At 37.6% G+C, this 24,448-nt stretch overlaps 1 long non-coding RNA gene across 1 annotated transcript in view; it reads left to right on the top strand.

The window, feature by feature from the left end:
- Positions 1–10,153, top strand: part of LOC120524234 — a 28,495-nt gene extending 18,342 nt beyond the window's left edge. Inside the window, exon 4 of the long non-coding RNA XR_005632786.1 lies at positions 10,089–10,153. This is a non-coding gene — a long non-coding RNA (uncharacterized LOC120524234). The remainder of the gene's footprint in view (positions 1–10,088) is intronic.
- Positions 10,154–24,448: the final 14,295 nt, after the last annotated feature.

Raw genomic sequence — 24,448 nt, forward strand, 5'->3', positions numbered from 1 at the left:
ACAACATTCCAAACAATTTGAGGCAAAATGATACAAATGTATATATTAGGAAAAGGTACAAAATAATATTCAAGTGTTTCAATATCCCAGTGTGCACTTTTGTTTCAGACAGGGTAAGACTATGACAACTCACCAGATGCTTCCTAAATGAGGTTATCCCTTCGAACTCTGCCTGAACAAAGGGGAAACCTGTGAAGGAAACCACAAAGAGGACAACAACTTCTTTCAGGCAGCCACAGTGTTCTGTAGCTGAGAATGGAAAAATGGTCAACTACTGTATATCAAGAGCATTGGTCTAACATGGCCTGTTATAGTTGGAATACCACTGTGTCTATAAACACAAACATATACTATATTTGTATATAAATATACAGTATATACCGTATATACATACATACACACACACACATAGTGGGGGCGCTGTTGCTAACATTCTCTTCTCCCTCTCTCCCCACAGCACCAAGAACCGCCCATTGAGGGCATTTAGCCTCACCACTTCTGGTTTGTGCACTGTAAGAACCCAACTACCTAGAAGGTGGCGTCATCTTCCACTAACAACGACCCACCGGATGGAGCTCCAAGAAATGACGCTCAATTTTGAACTGCCTAAGAGCTTATTGCCTTGTTGGCTGGTGTCCCAATTTTTCATTTTGCTTGACCTTTCTTTCCTGCACCTGGCCACTATAGTATTCTACATATATACTGTGTGTATATATATACTGTGTGTATATATATATATATATATATATATATATATATATATATATATATATATATATATATATATATATATAACATAACCAAAGGGAGACATCCACAACACTCCAGGTTCTACTCAGAATGTGTGTGCATGTGGATACCAATCTGCTTCTACACTCACCCACCGCCACTAGTTTTGAAGTACCTCATAGAATCAGAACAAGTGGGTTGCACAACATGAATAAGTACTTTCATTCCCCATGTATATGTCATTTCATTTTGATCTGTACAGTTTTCTTACAAAAATAGGACCTCTTTTAATTCTAATTCCTGCCCTTCGCTGTGCTGAATTGCACTTCCTGATAATCCCTTACTGTTCTGACAAGTCCCTGAATGGTGGATTTTTATTTTCTTTACAAGTAAACAAACCCAAATTCTAGTCCAGAATTTAGGTTCTTTGTTTGTATGATAGTCCAGAATTTAGGTTCTTTGTTTGTATGAGTCCTTCAAAAGACATGTTCTTTCAGGGGCCACACGTGCAAAGAGCAACAAATTGTGTCAGAGAAGCAGCAAATACATTGCTCTGAAAGTCTTTATAACCATATGGAAAAAAGCTAATTTATAACCGCAGTCCTGTGTACTGAACATAATTAAACTTAACCATTTTATATAGTTACTTTCAGAATTTAAGGGGAAGGTCATTGAAACCACTTTGGGTTGGTGAGGGGGACCAATAAGAATAAAATTCCATGTAGTGCAGCCAAATCTTCTGTTAAAAAAGAATTAGGCTGGCAACAAATCAAATTTAAATACATCACGCAATCAATAACACTACTCAGAGCTAAAGAGGTTTCAAATTGAGGGTACAACAGCAGCACTTTAAAGGCAGAAATAATGTGGGAGGTGGAGAGCCCTCCACTGCCTCGATTTTAAACAAGCCGATCAGGGGTGAAATTTCAAAGAGAAAGTCAGCACTACAGCCCAAATCTAGCAGCAGACAGCTAAAACAAGAAAAGATGTTTCCCACCATAGTGATGAATTTCCAGCAGGCATGACTGCTGGCAATGCACATGGAAGAAGGGTTGCTTTTCAAGGTTTATAATGTTAAGGCTTAATTATTTGTATTTGGGATATTTTTCTGTTAATGCCATGAGTAAAATACATGACTAGTGTGGAATAAACACAAAAGACCACGATGAAGGATTTGGGGAAATAACATGGCAACTCTGTATACTTAAAAACAAGCAGAGAAACAAATATAATGTCTTTATAGACAGATCTCAGTAATGAAAGAAAAACAATGAATAAAAATGGTGATTATATAGTGGTGGAACAGGAAGGGGTGTGTCCAGGGGAGTCTGAACCGGAAGTGATGTCATCAAACAGGATGAAAGAGAAAATGTTAGCTGACAGTGCAAAACACCCTGGTCTGGTGGATAATTACTGTTATTCAAGCCCATAAGCTGCCTCCCATACACATGTGTGTGACAATAGTTATGTTTAAATTCACCCTTCCTATAATCTATATCTATATTCTCTACCGATTCAATCAAATTAGAAGATAACAGTAACAACAAACTTAAACTTAATTAAAACAGTTTTTTTAAATTAATTTTTATTTCTATGTTATTTTTATGTCACTTCAATTTAAGTTTAGATTCAGTTTAGTTTTATGAACATTTCAATATTTACATTTTAGTGTTTATTATTTGTAACTTGCCCCAAGTAGTTTTTATTTTGAGAGAATTATTTAGTTTTTATTTTGGCTTAAAATGGCTGTTTCAGTGAAGATTAATAAATACTTGCTATACCTCAATAGTTCAAGGATTGTACTATTATACTGTGTATGTTGATGCATATTTGAAAATTTCTATTTTAGTTTTAATTACTGGCAACTACTGTTGATTGGCAAGATTCGCCAAAGCATTTTTTGTAGCAAATATATTATGTCCGCCAGGAATCTTGCGCACTGAATATTTTCTTGGAAATTTCATTAAGAAAAATTTTGTTTCCAGTGCCAAGTGATGCTTTATGAGGCCAGCATGGCATCATAGAACTGTAGCAGCCAATGTTGGATGGAATGCTGATCCTTGTAGTTAGCTAAAAATAAGTGGAAAACTTGCGAATATATATTAGATAGTAATTAGATATACAGTACAGGCCAAAAGTTTGGACACACCTCCTCATTCAATGTGTTTTCTTTATTTTCATGACCATTTACAGCACTCCATCACTCTCCTTCTTGGTCAAATAGCCCTTACACAGCCTGGAGATGTGTTTGGGGTCATTGTCCTGTTGAAAAATAAATGATCGTCCAACTAACCTGACTTCTGCACAACACAACTGCTGGTCCCAACCCCATTGATAAAGCAAGAAATTCCAATAAATAACCCTGATAAGGCACACCTGTGAAGTGAAAACCATTTCAGGTGACTACCTGTTGAAGCTCATCGAGAGAATGCCAAGAGTGTGCAAAGCAGTAATCAGAGCAAAGGGTGGCTATTTTGAAGAAACTAGAATATAAAACATGTTTTCAGTTATTTCACCTTTTTTTGTTAAGTACATAACTCCACATGTGTTCATTCATAGTTTTGATGCCTTCAGTGTAAATGGTCATGAAAATAAGGAAAACACATTGAATGAGGAGGTGTGTCCAAACTTTTGCCCTGTACTGTATATATATTATATATTTGAAACACAAAACACTGTGGCGGTCTAAGTTGGCTGCAGCTACCTTGCTCCTTGAACCCAGAATCGTAGATTTTGATGAGCCAGTGCAATGAGGACACCTAACAACAAGAGTGAGGTGTAAATGTGCAATAGTGCTTTTATTTCTCTCTATTATAAAAAAAATCTTGGAAGGAGACGAGATGTGATTGTCTCAGAGACACTTTCATGTCCTGCGAGACGAGTCTTCGTGCCAAGCAACATATCCACGCCCGGGGCCAGAAGCCCCGCGAGACAAGAGCTTATGCAAAGAGATTTGTAAAAGTCATGCATGGTTATGTCAGATACATTTCTCGTAGACAGAAAGAAACAATATTCACTCATGGGCAGTTATACGTTACGTTGTCACAATGTAATTCTAAACACAGAATCAAAATTCAATATGATAATAGGTAAAAGCAAAACGAGATAAAATATATGGACATAGGTGATATGACAGAAGTGCGCCACACAAGATGCAGATCACGCAGCACGGCAGCAAAACTTTACTTTAGTTTACAAAAAAAATCAAATGGGTTCAAAACCCCAAAGTGCAGGTGTGCATTGCAATATTTTCAGAAATAATCCCAATAAAAGCAGGTGTTCATCATGAGGGATAAAATCAATCAATAAATAAGCAGCTCTTTTAAAAATCTGGCACAAAAAAAAGGTCAAAGACCTTTTCTTTCTGTGAGCTTCCAAGGCTCTGTCCCATTGCCTCCATTGGTGCTATACCAACTGAAAGCTTGCTGGGCTTCTGGTCACCTTCTCACATGGCCAAGTACGCTTGCCTCAGCTGACAGTTGAGTGTCCCATGCTCTAGTGATCATTGCCCAATAAACTCCAAGGGCCTCATGCATAATACCATGTGTAGAATTCACACTAAAACATGGCATAAGGACAAACGCAGAAATGTGCATACGCACAAAAAAATCCAGAGGCATAAATCTGTGAGCTCATTAACTTCCACGTTATTTCTCTCCATAAATCCTGGTCAGCGTAAAAAGTAAAGTCAAGGGGCCTGCTGCCCCACCCAACTCCTCCCAAAATTATGCCTCTTTGAATATGCAAATCAATATAAATAGCCCTTAAGTTTAGCGTTCTCTGAAAAGACAATGGCAAAAGCATGGGGGAAAATAGAAGAATTAGAGCGAAAACCAAGTGGAGGAAAACGAACTATAGTATTTGTTGGTTTAAACAGTGGTATAAACAACAAAAGGAAGCTGATCGAGTGACATAGTGTGTCGGAGAAACTTGAAAGCTCAAGTTCACAAAGTCACACAGTGCCCAAAATAAAAAAGAAGTTGTCAGATATCAAAGTCACCGTGAAAAGGCGAGTCGTAGCCCAACGTCTAAGTGTCATATGAAAGCTTAGTGGGGGAAAAGCTCAAAATGTCGACTTTAATCTCGAAATTTCCACTTTAATCATGTAGTTTATTTTGTCATTAAAGTAGAAGATAGATAGATAGATAGATAGATAGATAGATAGATAGATAGATAGATAGATAGATAGATAGATAGATAGATAGATACTTTATTAATCCCAAGGGGAAATTTCCAAGTAAAAAGTGACCAGGGAACTAGTCCACATAAGGAGAGAAAGTGATAGGAGTGGTCAGTGAAATAGAGAAAAAGGTAGAAAGATAAAGTCATACACAGAGCTGCTGGAAAGGCTGCCGCTGCCACTCCCGGTGGCACCTGAGTCATAGAAGAACATCATAAACTTCATCTTTAAATTGTTTAAATTACTAGTTTCTCAAATACATCGTAACTAAAGTAGCACATTAAACGCTTTGTTTTGTATGTGTTCTTCTGTGTTCTCTATGTGTATGAATCACTACGTACTTCTTAAACTGGCTTTCTTTTCCTCTGACTGGACACAGAATCCATTACATTCGTGATATTACAGCTCTCTGAATAATTAAAATACTGAGATGTATACTTGATATCATTTTCATGATGATAGGAATTAAAGCATGTATTAAGCATAGGAACACGGATGTGCAGTGATAGTGACGAGCTGGCGCCCTGTCCAGAGATTGTTCATGCCTCCTGTTAGATGCTTGCTGTGCCATGCGCCCCCTTCAATGAAATAATTTATTGCAGCAGTACTGTCTCTTTCAAACGTACTAACCTCCAATTCCTGTCCTTCTTTTTCTTTTTCCAAGTAGCCAATCGCCACACAATCAGCTCTGAAATAGATGTTAAGTCATCTGTAAGCTTAGAACACCGATTCTTCAAAACTTTTAAGGAACATTGAAATATCTTCATAGTACATGTTTAATTATTCTATCCATCTATCCATACAATGTCACGCCAGTCAAAGCAAGAATACAGCACAAGGCAGGAACAATCCCTGAACATGGCACCAGATTGCCGCTCGCGCTGTGACACCATGCCCTCACATGTTTAATTATTAACAATATAGATTATTTAAATGATGTTAACATTTTATCTGTATAATGTAATAAACATATTTTGCTGCATTTCATCTTAAAATTGATATTGTCATCATATGTAAATACGCGCTTTATAAAGTGGCTCAGGTTGTGCAATGTTATAACTATATCACAAGTTTACAGTGAGGTACTGTAATTGTACTAATAAGTACAAACAGTTCTACAAGGAGCACTTGATGGACTGATTGAGTGCGTTTATAGTTCTTGGGATGAAACTGTTTCTGAACCGCGATGTCCCTACAGGAAAGGCTCTGAAGCGTTTGTCACATGAGAGCAGTTCAATAGACAGTACGTATGGCTGAGGCAACGTGTGCTTGATGCTGTATACCGATAATTCTCTTTCCGATCAGCTGCTGTAGAGCTGTGATTCCACACTCAGATACAGTGATATAAATACTCCGAGTGGTGAATTGAGAGAAACAATGCTAAAGCAGCTGTGGTAATTAGAATAGTTTGGCCATTCTGTGGACCATGATATTGTTACAGGTTAATTACAATCAGATGCCTTAAACTAATAAACAATATGTGGTTAATTTCAGTGTATTTATAAAGCCGCATGAGGGATGTGCATCTAAAAAAGAAAGGGAAACCACACTTGAACAAAAGCACTACTTTGACGCTAGGTGCCACCAGTTTGCAAAACCGAGCGGAGAACTTGCATATGCCAAGTATTTAGCTGGTGTGAAAACGCCATGTTTAGGTTTTATATATTGCAATTTGAGCGTGGAAACGGGAGTATGCAACATTTTTGTGCGTATGCACCATTTATACATGAGGCCCCGGGTCTTGCCTCCATCAGCGCTCTAGCACTCCTTTACTCTCTCTCTGTTACTTCTACAGCCTATTTCACTGCTCCACTCCAGCATTCATTCCAGCATCCGAACAGTCTTCAGCTGAAACAGCACTATGGGCTCTGCATAGTTGTCAGCTCCTAGTCTGTTCCTTACTTTTAGATTTTCCTTATCCGGCTCAGGCTATCATAGTATACTTCAGAGGGTGTGGTGTTCTAATTAGCTGTGAACCTTGGAGTCCAAATGTGGAACACCTGATTAAGCACTCAGCTCGCTGTCCACCCTGAACATCCCATGGCTGCCCAACTCTGCAACTGCATGTGCACCCACAGAGCCACTGACCTAAATGTGTGTTATCATAAACATGCATGCAGAACGACACTAGAAATGTGATGATGAATTTGTGTCTTATTATGTCTTTTTGTATGGACTTGTATATGACCTACGTGTATGTGACCCTACCCATTTAATCGTATTACCCAAAGTGCTGTGCTATTGATGCAAAAAGGAAGGAGTGAAGAATCCACATGCTTTGGTGTTATGTTTATTTGATAGCAGCAGTGAACGAGCAAAAGCATCACGGGAAAGAAAAATAAGAGCGGTGAGTACTTGCTGTCAAATCTGTTTTGGGCAAAACTCAGTGAATTCTTGTTTCCTGTCTGGCACTATCCACAAGAAATTTACTGCTCACATTGTTGGCAACAAAAATCAGTCCGGCATAGTTGGCAGACATCTGCTTAGCCCTCAGGGACAATTAAAAGGTTGTCACACCATTATAATCCACTGAAAACTAAGTTCAGTTTCTCCTTCCTCATTGACTTCAATGCATTTCGCCAAGCTCAGCAAAGTACCTGAACATTTCTACGATTTCACCTAACTCAGTGAATTCAGTCGGGTTTACTCATCACTAATGATAATTTATACTAATTAGTTTTTATTTTGAGATTATCATTTAGTTTTCATTTTAGCATAAATGCTTACATTTGGGCCAATGTAGGTTCAAGAAGCTATGTTCTTAAATTTGAGGCCTGTCTGAATTTTGTTATTAGGCTTAATTTGGAGACTTGCAGCCTTGTTTTCAGGTATACTGTAACATATCTCCATTCTCACATCAGTATAAATGCTTCCCCAACACACTCCCTCATCTAACTGATCCCATCCTTGAGATGATTCAATTACACCCTCCATGTTTGGCTCCATCTGTTCTTCTAGATAGTGGGGTGGTGATGTCACTGCAGCACATGGTTTAGGAAATTCACCTCTTAGCTTTGGTACAATTTAAGCATTACACTTCAAGGTAATACAGACTGAGATAAATAAAATGAAATGTTCAGAGACTACACAACATTACTTTAGAATGTTAAACAATGAATTACCTTGCTGCAAAATGGCTGTAAAAGGCAGTACCCACACTACATTGCACACATCAATACAAAAGACAGAGTAAAATCTAAAAGTGAAAAAGTCGAGATTTTGCAATGTTTCAGATGGTTTCAAAATTATGTACAAATGTCTTAGTCAGGCTCACACATATTTTCATTTTTTCTGGACTCAGCACACAGCCACAGTGGAGTTTATCACATTTTGACTTCTGTGCTAATAATTAATAGCCAAAGAATGGCCAAGTTCATTATCTAAATCAATGAGTGTTTAACAATAGAAGGCAATTAAAACTGCAAATGTTAATGACATTATCACTATGATAGATTCAACAAGACAATGGCCTATCTAAATAAAATAGTCAATCATTCTGAAAGGATTTAATTACTTACCTACCAGGAAGTCGACTCTGTCACTGGCGTATGGTATGGGCACTGGAGTGTGCTGGTGTGAGAAAGAGCAGCACTGTGGTAATGTAAAGCTTTCTGTGGAGAGATCTGTCAGCATTTGCAGTTTCTCAATAATCATCATGACATGCACCCTGTTAGTTGGTCAGCCTTGTACATTACGCTCTGAACATCTGCTTGAGGAAGCACACTTTACAGTGACTCAGAAAACACTGAGGTGCAGCAAAAAGTTAGGAGAGCTTTAGAAAAAGTGAAATTTGAGGAAATGTGTGCCTAGAGACCAGGGGACACATTCACCCAACTTCACCCCGTTGTGGCAAAGCAAGTAAGGCTATGTGCACACTACTACATTTTCATTTACAAATGGTGTTTTTAAATGAAAACAATCTCCAACTATGCTAGCATTTTCCCATCGTTTACAAAAGTATCTCTGCCCACACTAATACAACCTGAAAATGCAGATAACAAAGCCGTTTGCCTCAAATGGGCCTGTGTACATCGGTGTAAACAGGAAGAGGAAGAGTCCACCTTGAAGAGATGGTTACACAGCCAGCTGAGGGATTTATCAGATAACTGAAGCAAATGGTAAAATTATTTGCCTTTTACACATCTATGCAGCATTCAAACTGTACAAAACAAAAACAGAGTTTAGATGCATACAGGTAACTGACACAAGAAACACCATAAAAATGTTATGCTATGTTGGAATATGGCCTTCTTCTGTGGAGAGTGTCCAGTCAAACAATGAAACATTACAATACGTTAGTTCCAATCAGGCTAGGGCAACATAATAAGCATGAATCAATCAGAGCATGATTAGAGTTTGCGTTTTCACTTAACTCACCCACACGGCATTTTCAGATGTGTGCGGCTCTGGACAGCATTTACAAAAACGTATGTTTTCAGGGCTTAAAAATTCACAGGTAGTGTAGACGAAAGAAGACTCATGTCTATGTGTTTAAAGGAAATATAGTTGTGGATGTAAAGGAAATATAGTAGTGTGGATGTAGCCTTAATGTGTAATAGTTCAAGACAGTGGCTATATGATCATAAGGATGTTTCTTAGCCTGTATTTTTCTTCTAGTCCTAAGTGTGCATTTCAATTGCTTTGAGACAACGATGATTATGAAAGGCACCATATTAGATAAGAATGTTTTTTTTTGCTTCATTCCCTTAGCCACAAATGGCTAAGGGCTTATATATGTTTGTAAAGTAACAAAGTAAGACCTACCATATTTTCTAAAGTATGCACAATTGTCATCCCCAAATCACTTAAATGTTGGACTGAACTCTACTAACGGTAGAAGCAGGCATCATTTAGCTGATATGGAAAACTAAAGTCACAGGAAGTTGCTCGTATTTCTGCTACCATAGACAATGGCTTATGTCTTAGAGATGTATATTAAATCGTTGTCTTTTCCTTAATCCCTAATTGTTTGTTTTTCACAAGTTAATTCTGCACAGACCACTATGTTTATTGCTGTTTAATGCTTTTAGCCAGTGAATATATGTATATATACTGTATATATTGTCACACATGCGCATGGGGGACATTTTAAGAGCTCAGATAATTCTAATCTTCCCCCTTCCCCTGGAAAGCCAGAGGGCACTGTTGACTAATGCCTCTTCTCTTCATTTCTCTGTAGACCGGAAGATTGACAACTATGACACCTTTGACATCACTTCCTGTTCCTGACCGCCTGGACCCGCATCTTCCTGCCAAGATCCTTTTTTACAGGTGTCGTTACAAAGTTTCTTTTCTTTTTAAAGTGCCTTACCCACATTTTCTTTGACTATACAGGGTTAGCCTTCTAGGTGCTCCAAAGATCCTTTATCTCATTGTGTCCTTTTATTGTTATATTTTCTTTGTTATTATTGTACCAATAACAGCATGCACCATTACAAGGTACTTTAAAAACTTTACCTTCCCAATGCCCATAGTTGAGATATTATGACAAAGGAAGATACTGTATGTTTAGCTCGCCTTCATTGTGACCATCTCTATGATATGCTAACAGCTGAAAAAATCCCATAGAGCGGCAAAGTGTTTCATGATATCTTTGGGTTTGTCTGTGAATAGGGCAACTGTCATGGTAGTATACATAATAATCTGCTTTTGTTTTATTACTTTATTTATTCTTTTTCTTATTATTTTGGTAATGGCACTAAAATATACAGTAGATTTCTTCTGTTCTGATTACTTTCCCTAACATCAAGGACCTCTTATTGCATCCTTATAAGTCTGTTGATGGCACTGCCTACATGATTTGCACTTAAATGTGTTTCTGCCCTTTTAAAGAACATTAATGCCCTTACTCTCCTACTAGCACTAGTGCTTCCTGGTATGAGTATGGTGTGGTGTAAGTGTCTGGTGTCTGGTGTCTGGTGTGAGTATGAACTGCTTTATCTAGTAATCATTTGTACACCCTATTTATTTCTAACTAAGGAAACATACTTAGTTTATATTATTTGCTGATCCAGTGGTGCTTATCTACTTACTTTCCTGCCAGCATTCTTTAAATAAGTGTTTCTTAAACTATGGGTAGGTCGTGGACATGTTTACAATGATCTACCAGATGATTGTTTAGTAAAATTAGCAGATTTCATCCAAGGGTGATTTCTGTGGCAAGTGATATATAACCTGCTATTTACCATAGTATTTATTGTGGTGGCATGCAAAACAATGCCGTTGATGCATTACAGGAAGCTTTCTTTTCTACGACATGTAAATATTAAAAATATTCCCCACAACACCATATACAGTCTCACAACCAGATAAAAAATCAAATTGGGGCAAGATGAGGGAATGATACAGACAAGTAAGGTGAAGGGACAGCAGCACTAGTTTAAAATGACAGAATGCAAATAATGGATGTGTCACAAGAACATGACAATTATAAAGATGTTATGTAGGGTGAGTGAAAAGGGTTGGGGTATATATGTTTTATATTAAAAGATAGATAGATACTTTATTAATCCCAAGGGGAAATTCACATAAAATAAAAATAAATAAAAGCACAACTGCTCAGTGCTGTTAGAACAAACGCTGAGACTAAGTCTGTAGCAGAGCTGCATAAAAGATTTTGCGTTTAGTTTGATAAATCTCAATCTACTGGTAGTGTGAAGGATATATTTGTTGGACCACTGAGAACTGTAAGAATACCAGAAGATATCCAAAGGTTGACAAAGATATTTACCTTAATGTTAGACAATAGCAATAACTATGTCACCAAATTCCTCATCAAGATTTATCCTGTCACTGTATAAACAAAAATAGTGCAGGCATTTTTTAGGAATAATTTAGCTACTTTTTTACTCAGTTTATTAAATTGCAAACTGTACAGACAAAGACCACAGGTAATCCTTATAAAACTGAAGGTTTTATAAAAATGCTAAAATGCTGAAAAGACAAAAAAGGAGCCAAAAAATGTAAAAAAAAAACCCCAAAAAACAGTAAATCAAAGAGTAACAATCAAAAAGAGAGCTCACCAAACCACCAAGCCCATTCAATGAACAGTGAGGGACTGCATTTCCCATAAGGCTTTACAGAGCTGGAAGGAGTTGCTCAGTGGTGATGGACAGGTGGCTTCGCCTCTTGGGGAACCACCCTCAAAATACAGGGAACATCAGAGGTCATATTGTCACACATAGAAACTGAATAATAATTCAATAGAATAAAATTAACAGATATTACCTAATTTGGCCAATAATAAATTAACAAAACAATATAATAAAAAATAATGGAACACAATGAAAAGAACACAAAGAAGACAGCAAGAAGCACTTTAAACAAGAGCCAGGGTAGGACCCCTAGCTTGATCATAACGTTTAGACTCTCCCATCTGACTTTTTAACTTTGATTTTTTTTTTTTTTTTTTTTTATTTATTAATTTTATTACAATCAATACATAGCAATCAAGTTTTACAAAAAAGAATTATGCTAAGAACAGATCGATCCCCACCCTTGAGAGAGAGAGCAAGCCAAACGGTGTAAAATTTAAGGCTTTTAAAAATACCTAAATCAACAAATTCTCTGTGCTTTATAAAATCATTTCAAAATATTACTGATTAGATCCTGCCATGTTTTGAAAAAGTCTGCCAGATCCTCTAACTGAGTATTTGATTTTTCCAATTTTAAATAATATAACACATCAGTTTCCCACTGACTTAAAAGAGGAGAGTTTGGGTTCTTCCAGTTTATCAGAATAAGTCTGCGTGCCAACAGTGTAGTGAATGCAATCACAATTTGTTTGTCTTTCTCCACTTTAAGACCCTCTGGAAGAACCCCAAACACAGCTGTTAATGGGTTAGGAGGGATTGTGAGTCCAAGACTGTCTGAGAGGTAATTAAAATTTTTGTCCAGAATAATGTTAATTTGGTGCAGGCCCAGAACATGTGACCTAGTGAGGCTGGGGCTTGGTTGCAACGTTCTCAGGTTGGATCATGCCCTGGAAACATTTTGGAGAGTTTTAGTCGAGACAGATGTGCTCGATATATAATTTTGAGTTGTATAATTGTATGCTTTGCGCATATGGAGCTTGAGTGAATTCTCTGCATTGCTACTTTCCACTCCTTTTCTGATATATTAATTGAGAGGTCATTTTCCCAGTGTCCTCTTGGATCTTTGAAAGGAAGGGATTGTAAAAGGATTTTATATATTGTAGAGATGGAGTCTAACTCCTTGAAATTGAGCAATAATTTTTCCAGCGTGGATGAGGGTGCAAGATGAGGAAAATCTGGAAGGTTCTGTTTAACAAAGTTCCTGATTTGAAGATAGTGAAAGAAATTTGTAGCTGGAATGTTAAATTTGGAATGTAATTGTTCATAGGATGCAAAGGCGTTGTCTATATAAAGATCTCTAAGCAAGTTAATTCCAAATTTTTCCAGATATTAAAACTGCATATGTTTGTGAGGGTTGAAAGAGGTGGTTCTTTTGCAGGGTGCCACAGAAAGAAGCTTCTCCGTCTTAAAATGCTTTCTACATTGGTTCCAGATTCTAAGTGAGTGGAGCACAATTGGGTTATTAGTGTATTGCCGATAGCGTGTGTTTATTGGAGCACAAAGCAAGGAATACAAAGAAGTACTGCAGGATTTTACTTCTATTGCGGTCCATGCCTGTGTATGTTCTTCTATTTGTGTCCAGGTTCTTATCGACTGTATATTTGCGCCCAGTAATAAAACTGGAAGTTAGGTAGAGCCATGCCGCCTTCTGCCTTTTGTCTTTGTAGGGTCGCTCTTTTGATGCGTGGATGTTTAGAATTCCAAATAAATGAGGTTATTGTTGAATCTAATTGCTTAAAGAACGATTTATTAATGTATATTGGTATGTTTTGAAATAAAAAAAGGAGCTTAGGAAGAATATTCATCTTAACAGTGTTAATTCTTCCAGCTAGTGTGAGATGAAGGGTTGACCATCTATGCAAGTCTTGTTTAATTTTTTCCATGCAGGCACGAAATTTTGTTGATAAAGAGCTTTATGTTTACTTGTGATGTTTACCCGAGGTATTTAAACTGTTCTGCAATGATAAAAGGAAGGGTGTCTAATCTAATATTATATGCTTGCGAATTCACGGAAAGAGTACACTTTTATTCAGATTAATTCTGAGACCAGAGAGCTTTTGAAATTCTGTGAGTGCTGCTAAGACTGCAGGCACAGAATTTTCTGGGTCCGATATATACAGTACCATGTCATCTGCATATAATGAGATTTTCTGTTCCAGTCCTTCTCTGCTAATCCCCTTTATCTGATCAGTATTTCGACAATGTATTGCCAGTGGTTCAATGGCAATTGCAAACAGCAGTGGTGACAAAGGGCATCCTTGTCTTGTGCCACGTTCTAGTTTAAAGTAGTCTGAGCAAATGTTATTGATGCAAACTGAAGCTTCTGGGTTAGTATACAGTAATTTAATCCATGCACAAATGTTGGGCCAAACCCAAACTTCTCCAAAATAGTAAAAGGTATTTCCATTCAATCATGTCGAATGCTTTTCTGCATCCAATGATAATAATATTTCTGGGGTGTTTGATTTAGTTGGTGAGTATATTACATTAAACAGGCGTCGAAGATTTGAAGATAAGTGTCGGCCCCTAATAAATCCAGTTTGGTCTTGTGATATTACTGAGGGAGCACTTTCTCCATCCTTCTAGCTATGATTTTAGAGAGTATTTTAACGTCGTTATTCAGAAGTGAAATTGGTCTGTATGATGCACATTGTAATAAGTCCTTATTTTGTTTTGGAAGACAGTGATTAGTGCTTGGCGAAAGGTTTGTGGAAGAGATTGGTTATCTCTGGCTTCTGTAAATGTTGCTAATAGGAGGGGAGCTAGCTGAGCGGAGAATTTCTTGTAAAACTCTGCAGGGTAGCCGTCAGGGCCTGCTGCTTTTCCACCTTGGAGTGACTTTATAGCATCCAGTAATTCTGATAATGACAGAGGTTTATCGAGCTCCTCCACACTAATAACCGTCAATTTGTGGTATCTGTAATTTATCCAGAAATGCATTAGATTGTATATTGTCTTCTTTAAACTCAGTAGTATATAGGGATTTATAGTAGTCTCTAAAAGTGTACATTATATTTTTGTGTTCGATGATTTTATCTCCGTTAGTGTTAGTAATTACCGAGATTGCGTTGCGTACATCTTGCTTGTGAATTTGTTGCGCTAAAAGCTTATTAGCTTTCTCTCCATGTTCATAATAATGATGTCTGGATTTGTAAATTAGTTGTTCGGTTTCTTTAGTTGTCAAGAGGTTTAATTCTGAATGTAGAGCCTGCCTCCTCTTATGTAGAGTCTCGCTTGGTAGTCTGGCATGTTCTTCATCTATTTTAGTAATTTCGCTTTTTATCTCTGCTACTTTCTTCGCGGTTTATTTCTGTGGGAAAGATATGAGATAATCTGTCCTCTTAAGAAGGCCTTAAGAGTTTCCCAGAGTATTCCTGCAGAGATCTCAGGGGATGTATTTGTCTCTAGAAAGAATTCAATTTGTTTGGATATAAATTCAGTACAATTCTCGTCAGCTAATAGAAGCGGATTGAGGCGCCATCTGCGGGGTGAGTGTATGGGGCTTAGTAATTTCAGCTCCAAGATCATGGAGCATGGTCTGAAATAACAATAGCATCGTATTTACAAGATTTAATCTTAGGCAAGAAGTTATTATCTATAAAGAAGTAATCAATCCTTGAGTAGCAATGATGTACTGGTGAGTAGAAAGAATATGTTCTTGAATTTGGGTTTAAAACCTCCAGGGATCTGATAAGTTGTGATCAGTTATAAACTTTGTAATTATCTTTGCGGTGTTAGTTGCGTTCCCCTGTGGAGGAAGTCTTATCTAAAAGTGGATTTAGAACACAATTAAAGTCCCCAGCCATTATAAGTTTATGAGTGTTCAGATTGGGAATGGATGCAAATAAATTTTCCTTATCATCAACATTAGGTGCATAAACATTTATCAAAATCATTTTACAGTTAGATAAGTCTCCCATGACCATCACATATCTCCCTTCAGGATCCAATACTACATCTGATGCTACAAATGGTACTGTTCTATGTATGAGAATTCCCACCCCTCTAGTTTTCTTTGTAAAACTAGAATGGAACATTTGGCCAGTCCAGTCTTTTTGCAGCGGAACTGATCCTTACTTAGTAAGTGGGTTTCCTGTAAAAATACTATTTTAGCATTTAGACCTGTTAGGTGAGAAAGTACTTTCTTTCTCTTTAATTCGTGATTCAGGCCTTTAACATTCCAGCTTACGAAGTTAACTGTCCCATCATGGAGACACTGATTCTGAGTTTTTGGTGTCATATTATAGTCTTAACTGGAAGTGAAATAGTTTAGGTCTTAATTTCCTATTCCCCCAAGAGTTGTTGCCATGCAGCTTATTATTACGTTGATAGTTATAATTATAAAGATTGAGATGATAGATTAGATATAGATCAAGCCTGCTCTCTTTCTCTTCCCCCCTTAATTTTTGCCTCCCCAGGTGAGGCTAAAACCCACTTCATGCAGTCCCAGTCCTCTGACATACCCAGAGACAGAGCACGTCCAAAGCACATCAAGCCCCCATGCAGTGGCGCTTTAAGGTTAAAAGATAGAGATATCTGTTACCAATATAGTCTTTAAAAGAGGAAAAGAAAAAAAAGAAAAGAATTTTGCACTTAATATATATATATATATATATATATATATATATATATATATATATATATATATATATATATATATATATATATATATATATATATATACATACACACATACACATATATACATATACATATATATACATACATATACATATACATATAATCTTCATCAATTTTAGTGCATTAAGATGATATCCCCAGATAATAAACCCAGGTGATGGTGTTAAAGATGTGTCCAAAACAAGCATAACAAGTCTTAATGCAGTAATAGCAATAACAGCAAACCAAGGGTATGATATTGAACAGTCTCATTTAGGGTACACATGAAATAATTAGAAAAGAAAAAGAGGAGGAAAACGTAATTAAGCACAATAAAACATAAACATTTAGCGCCTAGTAATACTAAGTAATGATAAGTAATAAGTAAGTAATAATAATATAAGAATATGAGAATATATGCTGATAAAAAACCCGTATTTTAAAAACAAATAGATCAGACAGTAGATTATTAATCCTAGCTTTATCATTTACCGCCATGACTCACAATTATGTATCAGAATAGTCCCGGGATCAGCTTTCTTAACTCATTTTCTGCCTCCTCCTTGCTAGCGAAAACATAGAAATGACCCTGCCATTCCACTTTCAGTTTTGCCGGATACAGGAGGCCGTATTTGACATTGGCTTGCCGTAGCAGCTGTTTAATATTATAGAAGGCGGCGTTTAATAGCTGTTGCTGGAGAGAAGTCAGGGAAGACGCGAATGTGGCAATCTTCATATATAATATCTTCCTTTTTTTTCCTGAGGAGTTCCATCACCTCTAACTTAAATGATAATCGTTCAAAACGAACTATAAAAGATCTTGGTCGGGTCTGACGGTGTTTGATCAGCGTGCGCGTAAGCCGCTGCTATCTCAGATTCTGCTTTAAAGTCGCCCCGATTATTTTAGAAAAAAGTTCAGTTGCGAATTTCACCGGGTTTAAACTTTCTCGATTCTCCGGCAGGCCTTCAATTCTGACATTATACCTTCTATTCCCATCTTCTAAAGCAGCCAGTCTGTCTCCAAGTTTTTCTCCGAGTTTTTTACATTCCGAACTGACATTTACTGCTCTTTCCTCGGCACTGGAAGCTAGATGTTCGGCTATTTCGATCCGATTCGTGAATGTCTCACTAAGATGCTCCAATCGATCAGCAAGCGTGCTCAGTTTAACCGAGTTTTTCTCAATGCGCTCTTCAATTTTACCCAGTACCTGTCAAAGTTCAAGTTGTACCTCTTGACGCAGCCTTTCATTTGCCTGTTGGATTTCCTGTTTTAATTCCTGTTTCAGTCTATCAAGTGCCTTTGCGTTGCTTTCTCATTAGCCTTCTCTTTTCTTTATATCTTGCGTGAGCTCAGCGAGCAACACTTTCAGTTCAGATAGCTCAAATGTGCCTTCTTGTGCCGTAGATGAAGCAGCAGACTCTGCTGAAGCCGGTTTCCCCGCTGCTCCATCTGCACATCTGTACTCACGATCGCACCTTCGCTCCCCTTTTCGCTCTCAGCCGGCGACGATGTAGCGGACCGTGGTTCCGAGGAGTCTGTACTTTCGCCCATCTGATCCAGGTCTGTCTCTGAGAGGCCGTATCTCGAACTAGGGCTTGCTGATCGCAGCTTGGATGTAGCTTTAGTCTTCGATTCTTTCGGACCCCCTTCTTGTTGGCCATTTTTATATGTGTTTACATATACTGTAGCGGTCCCTCTCGGGTTGAATAAATACAGGATATCTCAGAATAATAAGCAAATAATATGAAAAATAGCACCACTGCTAGCGGAGCTCCACTTCAGACGTCCATCTCTCGCATCAGACGAGACCAAACTTTGATTTTTGGTTAACACTTTGGCTTATCTGCGATGGGCTGGTGCCCTACCCAGGGATTTGTTTTTGTTTTGCCTTGCTCCCTGTGTTGGCTAGGATTGACTCCAGCAGACCCCCTGTGTTAGGATATAGCAGGTTGGAGACTGACTGACTGACTGACTTTGGCTTATCAATTAAAAACACATTTTCTGTTTACTTCTCCTCTCTCTGTCCTTTCTTTAAATCCTTACTATCTTTATGATTCAGTTGTTGTCATGTATGTAACAATAATTTACCCAAAATGCATGTGTTTGGGACACTTTGAGAATATGACTGGATACCTGACATTTTTAATTTGCCATTTTTTCATTGACTTTTTGATTTATTTTTTTATGTTATTCAAGCTTGGTCTCTATTCAAGCCCATTGTATCAGGAATTTTGTTCTCCATTCTCCGTGATATTTCTGGGCCATCACTTCATACAATATGGAGTAAGTCACAGATAAAAAAATGATAATTCTTGGATAGTATATAGCTTTAAGGGTAATCTGCTTGCACTTTGCTTAGCGCTGCTGCCTCACAACTTCACAGATAGGGGTTTGACTCCTGCTCTGATCACTGTGAGGAATCTGCACATTCTTTCCATGTCTTCTTGGCTGTCCTAAAGCCGTTCAAATTCACAAATTGTGAATTTATTTATAACTAGCAGAATACCCGCGCTTCGCAGGGGAGAAGTAGTGTGTTAAAGAAGGTACCAAAAAGAAAAGGAAAAAATTTAAAAATAACGTAACATGGTTGTTAATGTAATTGTTTTGTCATTGATATGAGTGTTGTTCTCATATCTATCTATATATATATATCTCTATCTATCTATATATATATATACCGCGCTTGGCAGCGAGAAGTGTGTTAAAGAAGAAAAGAGAAAGAAAAGGAAACATTTTGAAAATAGCGTAACATGATTGTCAATGTAATTGTTTTGTCACTGTTATGAGTGTCGCTGTGATATATATATAGCAAAATACCCGCGCTTCACAGCGATGTCATGTGTTAAAGAAGTTATAAAAAAGAAAAGGAAACATTTTAAAAATAATGTAACCTGATTGTCAAAGTAATTGTTTTGTGTATTTGGCGGCAGCGTCAGAAGTTGTTTTCGGCAGCTGCATCAGAAAATGTACCACGACGTCTGACACGCGTCCTTTTTACTGTTTTCTCACAGCTTGGATTGGATTGGACTGCTGTCATATATATACACACACACACATACATACATACATACATACATACATACATATATATATATATATATATATATATATATATATATATATATATACATATATACACATACATATCTTCATATCTACATATCTATATACATATCTACATATACACATATATATATATATATATACATACATACCTATCTACATCATATATACACACACATACATACATACACACACAAATTATATATATGTGTGTATGTATGTATGTATGTGTGTGTATATATATATATACACATACATATACTTATGTGTATGTTTGTATGTGTCTATATGTGTGTGTATAGGTTTGGTCACTGAGTGCAAGGGAAAAATAATAAAATATAGTCTATAAGTTATTAAACAGTAAAACATTAGCGTTTTAAGAAGTACAGGTACATTGAAATTACATTTTCTATGTGAGCGTTCAAATTTGTGCCTCTGGTAATGTGCCTTACCGGCATTTAAAGAAAATTAGTTTTGTGTCCTCTGCAGTGTTAAGAGAGAAAGGCTTTGGTTTGGGATAAAAGGAAAAAAGGTGTAAAGAAAGGAAAGTTGCCTTTTTCTTTTATATAGTATAGAGAGATGTGTTAAGCTGGCGTTATGATAAGCCTTTTGAGGACAGTCGCGGTGGGTCTTGTGTAGACTGGTGAGGCGTCCTGCGCCATTAATCGGCTGTGATGGCACTGTCAGTCCTGCACTTTCGTGTGCGTGTCTTCATAATTCGAGGTGAGGACCTGATAATCGTATACTTGCAAAAGAAAGTGTGAATCGCCATAATATTATTTTGCCGTGGTGTAGAAAAGGGGTCCTGTGTTTGCACTTGTCTGGGCTATAGCGCAGGGGGAGGATGAAAAAAATTAAAAGTGCTCACTTTGACTTAAGGCAGAAGCGCAGTCAGCGTCTCAAAGGCCGGCACAGCTATGCTTGGCGTGCTGGCTGCTCGACTTTGCTGGGCAGGAGACCCCAGTTTGCAGACACGTTCATGATATCAAAAGTCTCAGCTCTTTGGAGGTCATTCATATATTATATGATATATATGTATATATATATATATATATATCAAAATACCAGCGCCTACTGGCGGAGTAGTGTGTTAAAGAAGTAATGAAAAGAAAAGGAAACATTTTAATAATAGCGTAACATGATTGACATTGTCATGAGTGTTGCTGTCATATATATGCCTGCCTAAATAAGTCACCCTCGCTTTGCACTTACTTTTTACCGTTCATTTAATCATGGCTAGTGGCGGAAAAATTATAAAATGGAAGGAGGATGGCTTTACCAAAACAATTATTGATGGCGAATCGATTATTCATAAAGCTTGAATTGGTGATCTGTTTTCTGTGTTAACCTCATATTTTTCATACTTCTTCTCAAACTAAGGTGGTGCGAGGGTAAAATTAATCGGGATGCGTTGATCAATGTAATCCGTGTTCCAGGAAATCATGCATTGACAAAAGCTCCCCTTTGCTTGTAATGCAAAGTGTGATTAAATGCATTATTTTTTAACGCGTTATGGAGCACATGCATCGAAGCTTCTCGGCTGTGCTTGTGCTAAGAAAAGGAAAAATTTTAAAAATAAAGTAACACGATTGTCAATGTGACCTTTTGTAAGTAGTGCCTGGAGGATTCAGTGTGGAGAAACTCTATAGAGACAGCGTGTGTATTAACTTGTGGATTTTTCTGTGAGTATTTGGTGGCAGTCTGATGAAGTTGCTTCGGAAGACAGCGTTAGCCGAGCTCAGCTCAGAGCAAAATGAGGTGGGAGGGAGATGATGGCGTGACTCCCCACCCGCCTTAACTGTCAATCCCCCACAAACACAGTCTCTCGGAATTTGCATAAGCACACCCCTTCACCTACAATTTTAACTTAGTTACAAAGTGATCAAAACTCGTTTATATCCTCGTCCTCTCATTAAACTTGTATCCCGCATTACCTGTGGGCATGTGAAACGCCAGCGGTAGCCTGTCTATGAACTTAATTTAAAGTTTAGGTTTACACCTTGCTTTCTTTCCGAGCTGGCAACACTCATGAATATGGTAGTATATGTCACTCGCTCACTTCTTATTGTTTCGCTGCCTTCTCAATTATATAATGCATGTTTTCTTAAGCGCTTTTTGGAGGTCTTCCTGGTTTTCTACCCACTGCGTTGACAGTCAGTTCACGTGATTACGTGGGAGGCGTGATGATGTCACACAAAAATCCGCCCCCCCATGTCATTCCAGCTCAACTCCATTACAGTTAATGGAGAAAAATACCTTCCAGTTATGACCATTAGGCGTAGAATTTCGAAATGAAACCTGCCCAACTTTTGTAAGTAAGCTGTAAGGAATGAGCCTGCCAAATTTCAGCCTTCTACCTACACGGAAGTTGGAGAATTAGTGATGAGTGAGTGAGTGAGTGAGTGAGTGAGTGAGTGAGTGAGTGAGTGAGGGCTTTGCCTTTTATTAGTATAGATGACTTTAAATTGGCCCAGCATTGGCATGTGGGCTGGAATTGTCTAAAGGACTTCATCCTGCCTTGTGGCCGTTTCACGTTGTGATGACTAATGCAATAAGCTGGTTTGGTAAATGGACAAATAGGTGTTAGGTCGCTCTTGCTAATCTGGTTCTTTACACTTTTTGAAAATTTTACATATTAATAAATTTGGCTTATTAACATGTACAGGCCATTATATTTTCTGATCACCAGTACTTTTCTGTTGTCTTTATCCAAAAGATTGCAGCAAATGATTAAAGTCACACAATCTTTTTATAATCCTTGCTGCAGGTGCTGGGTCCTGATGATAAAACTTTGCCAGATGGCATTCGAAAGAGCAGGGCACATTTCATTTCACCCATAACCATTATTGGATTGTAATCCCTGATTTGCTGATAGCCAGTAACTACAGTAACGGATCACCACAAATTCTCTTCAGAGAAATGTCGTGACGTGGCTTGAAACGTGTCAAAAGATCTCAATAGCTGCTTGACTACCAAATTGTGGGTGTTCTCAGTTGCATCCATAATTATAGCCTTTCTCCCTCTCATTGGTAAAAACCACAGGTGCAGTGACTTCTCCATTTCTTTATTTTTTGCACTTCTTGGCTTAGGCCATTCTGTGGTGAAGAAACATCTACATGCAGGACACATAACGTCTCTCTTTGAGTCAGAATATCAGCCCATACAGCATGAAATGTCAATTTGCTGTTGAAATGAGTAGCAGTTTCTTCCTGACTTGCCTTTGGCATTTTTTCTTTACAAATACAAATTTCATGTTTATTTTCAATAGTTAGTTCTTTCTTGCTTTTTGTCCATTATTCAATTTCTAAACAGTACACAACACAATACAGAGTTTTTCCTAGTTTTATATTCAGCCTAGAATATTTAATTAATATTTTGATCCTTGATACTTTCAAAAAATGAGTGGATATTTAGTGCCAAAAACTGGTATTCAAAGCTTTGGTGAATGGTGGTTTGTGAACTGGCAAATGAATGATCACAATAAATGGTTTAATAAGGAGGAAAGTGCTCTTATCTGTTCTAGAGAAAAGGACAAATCTGGACAATTAAAATATGACAGATTAACAAGAGTGGACCTGTAGGACTGTTCTTACTCAGTCAGTCTCAAATATACTTAATCCAACATAGTCACAGGGACAAAGTGTATCCCAGCAGCACTGGGTGCGCACACTCACAATCACTATCAAACCAGTTAGCCTGAGCTGCCTGTCTTTGGGGATGTGAGAAGAAAACCAGAGTACCCAGAGGAAAATCCACCTGGACAGGCACAGGGAGAACATGCAGACACCACACAGACAGTAACCAGATGCAGGATATGAATTGGATCTGTCAAACAGCGCCACTAATCTATAAACTACCATGTTGCCCTTCTGTATGATGTTTAATTGTAAGCTAATCAGATATCTCAATACAGATCAAGAGAGGTTAGCTAAAATGAAAACATGAAGGAACAGCCACATTTCAATAGTACAGTACTGCTTGACTAAGAAAGTTTTGTAAATGGATGGGTAGTAAACAAATGAGGCCATTCCAACACTGGCTCAGCAAAATCTCCTCATGGTTTAATTCAAACATCATCAGTTCTCCATCATTAAATTATACCCTGAATTTGTATGAGTTACACTTATGGCTGGTTGGTCTTGACCATTTATTTCAAGGAGTATGATTACAAAGATACACACAATCTTCAGAGGCTTGCATATAGTTATTGAAGGTGACCAATGATGAGTGAAATTATTCACCTGAAAAGTGAATTTACAGCAAAACCTGGGGCTTTACTTCTCAAAAAAAAAAATAGAATTGTGCTGCTAGTGAACTTTGTGCCATTGACACAAGACGAAAAGTGTTTAGGCCTGTCTGAAATCATTTACATGCATTTATTCTGTATGTGTCTGAGTGTTATTTAGCATTCAAATAAAGATTACTAGTGGAAAAAGAAATCACCAGGCTCTCTTCCTGTCACATGTAAACATTTTATTGTGCCACCAGATGTGTTCTGATAGTATGATCCTTTGCCAGATATGGTGACAATTTAGGCAAGCACAATCCTAAAGATGTATCTGAGACAGAAAGCTCCATAGTGCTCAACCTCAATCTACAGAATCAAGAAACAGGAAAGGGTTGTTGCAAGGTAACAGTGTGGGAATAGCTTCCAGTGTTATGAGATCTGTACTGTGATGAAAACACAACAATGATGTATTTGAGTGTGTCTTTGTGTGAAAAATCTGCAGCACGATGTGAACAAGAGGCATTAAAAGAACT

The sequence above is a fragment of the Polypterus senegalus genome, chromosome 2 (genome assembly GCF_016835505.1).
Source record: "Polypterus senegalus isolate Bchr_013 chromosome 2, ASM1683550v1, whole genome shotgun sequence".
In the NCBI taxonomy this organism is placed as follows: Eukaryota; Metazoa; Chordata; class Cladistia; order Polypteriformes; family Polypteridae; genus Polypterus; species Polypterus senegalus.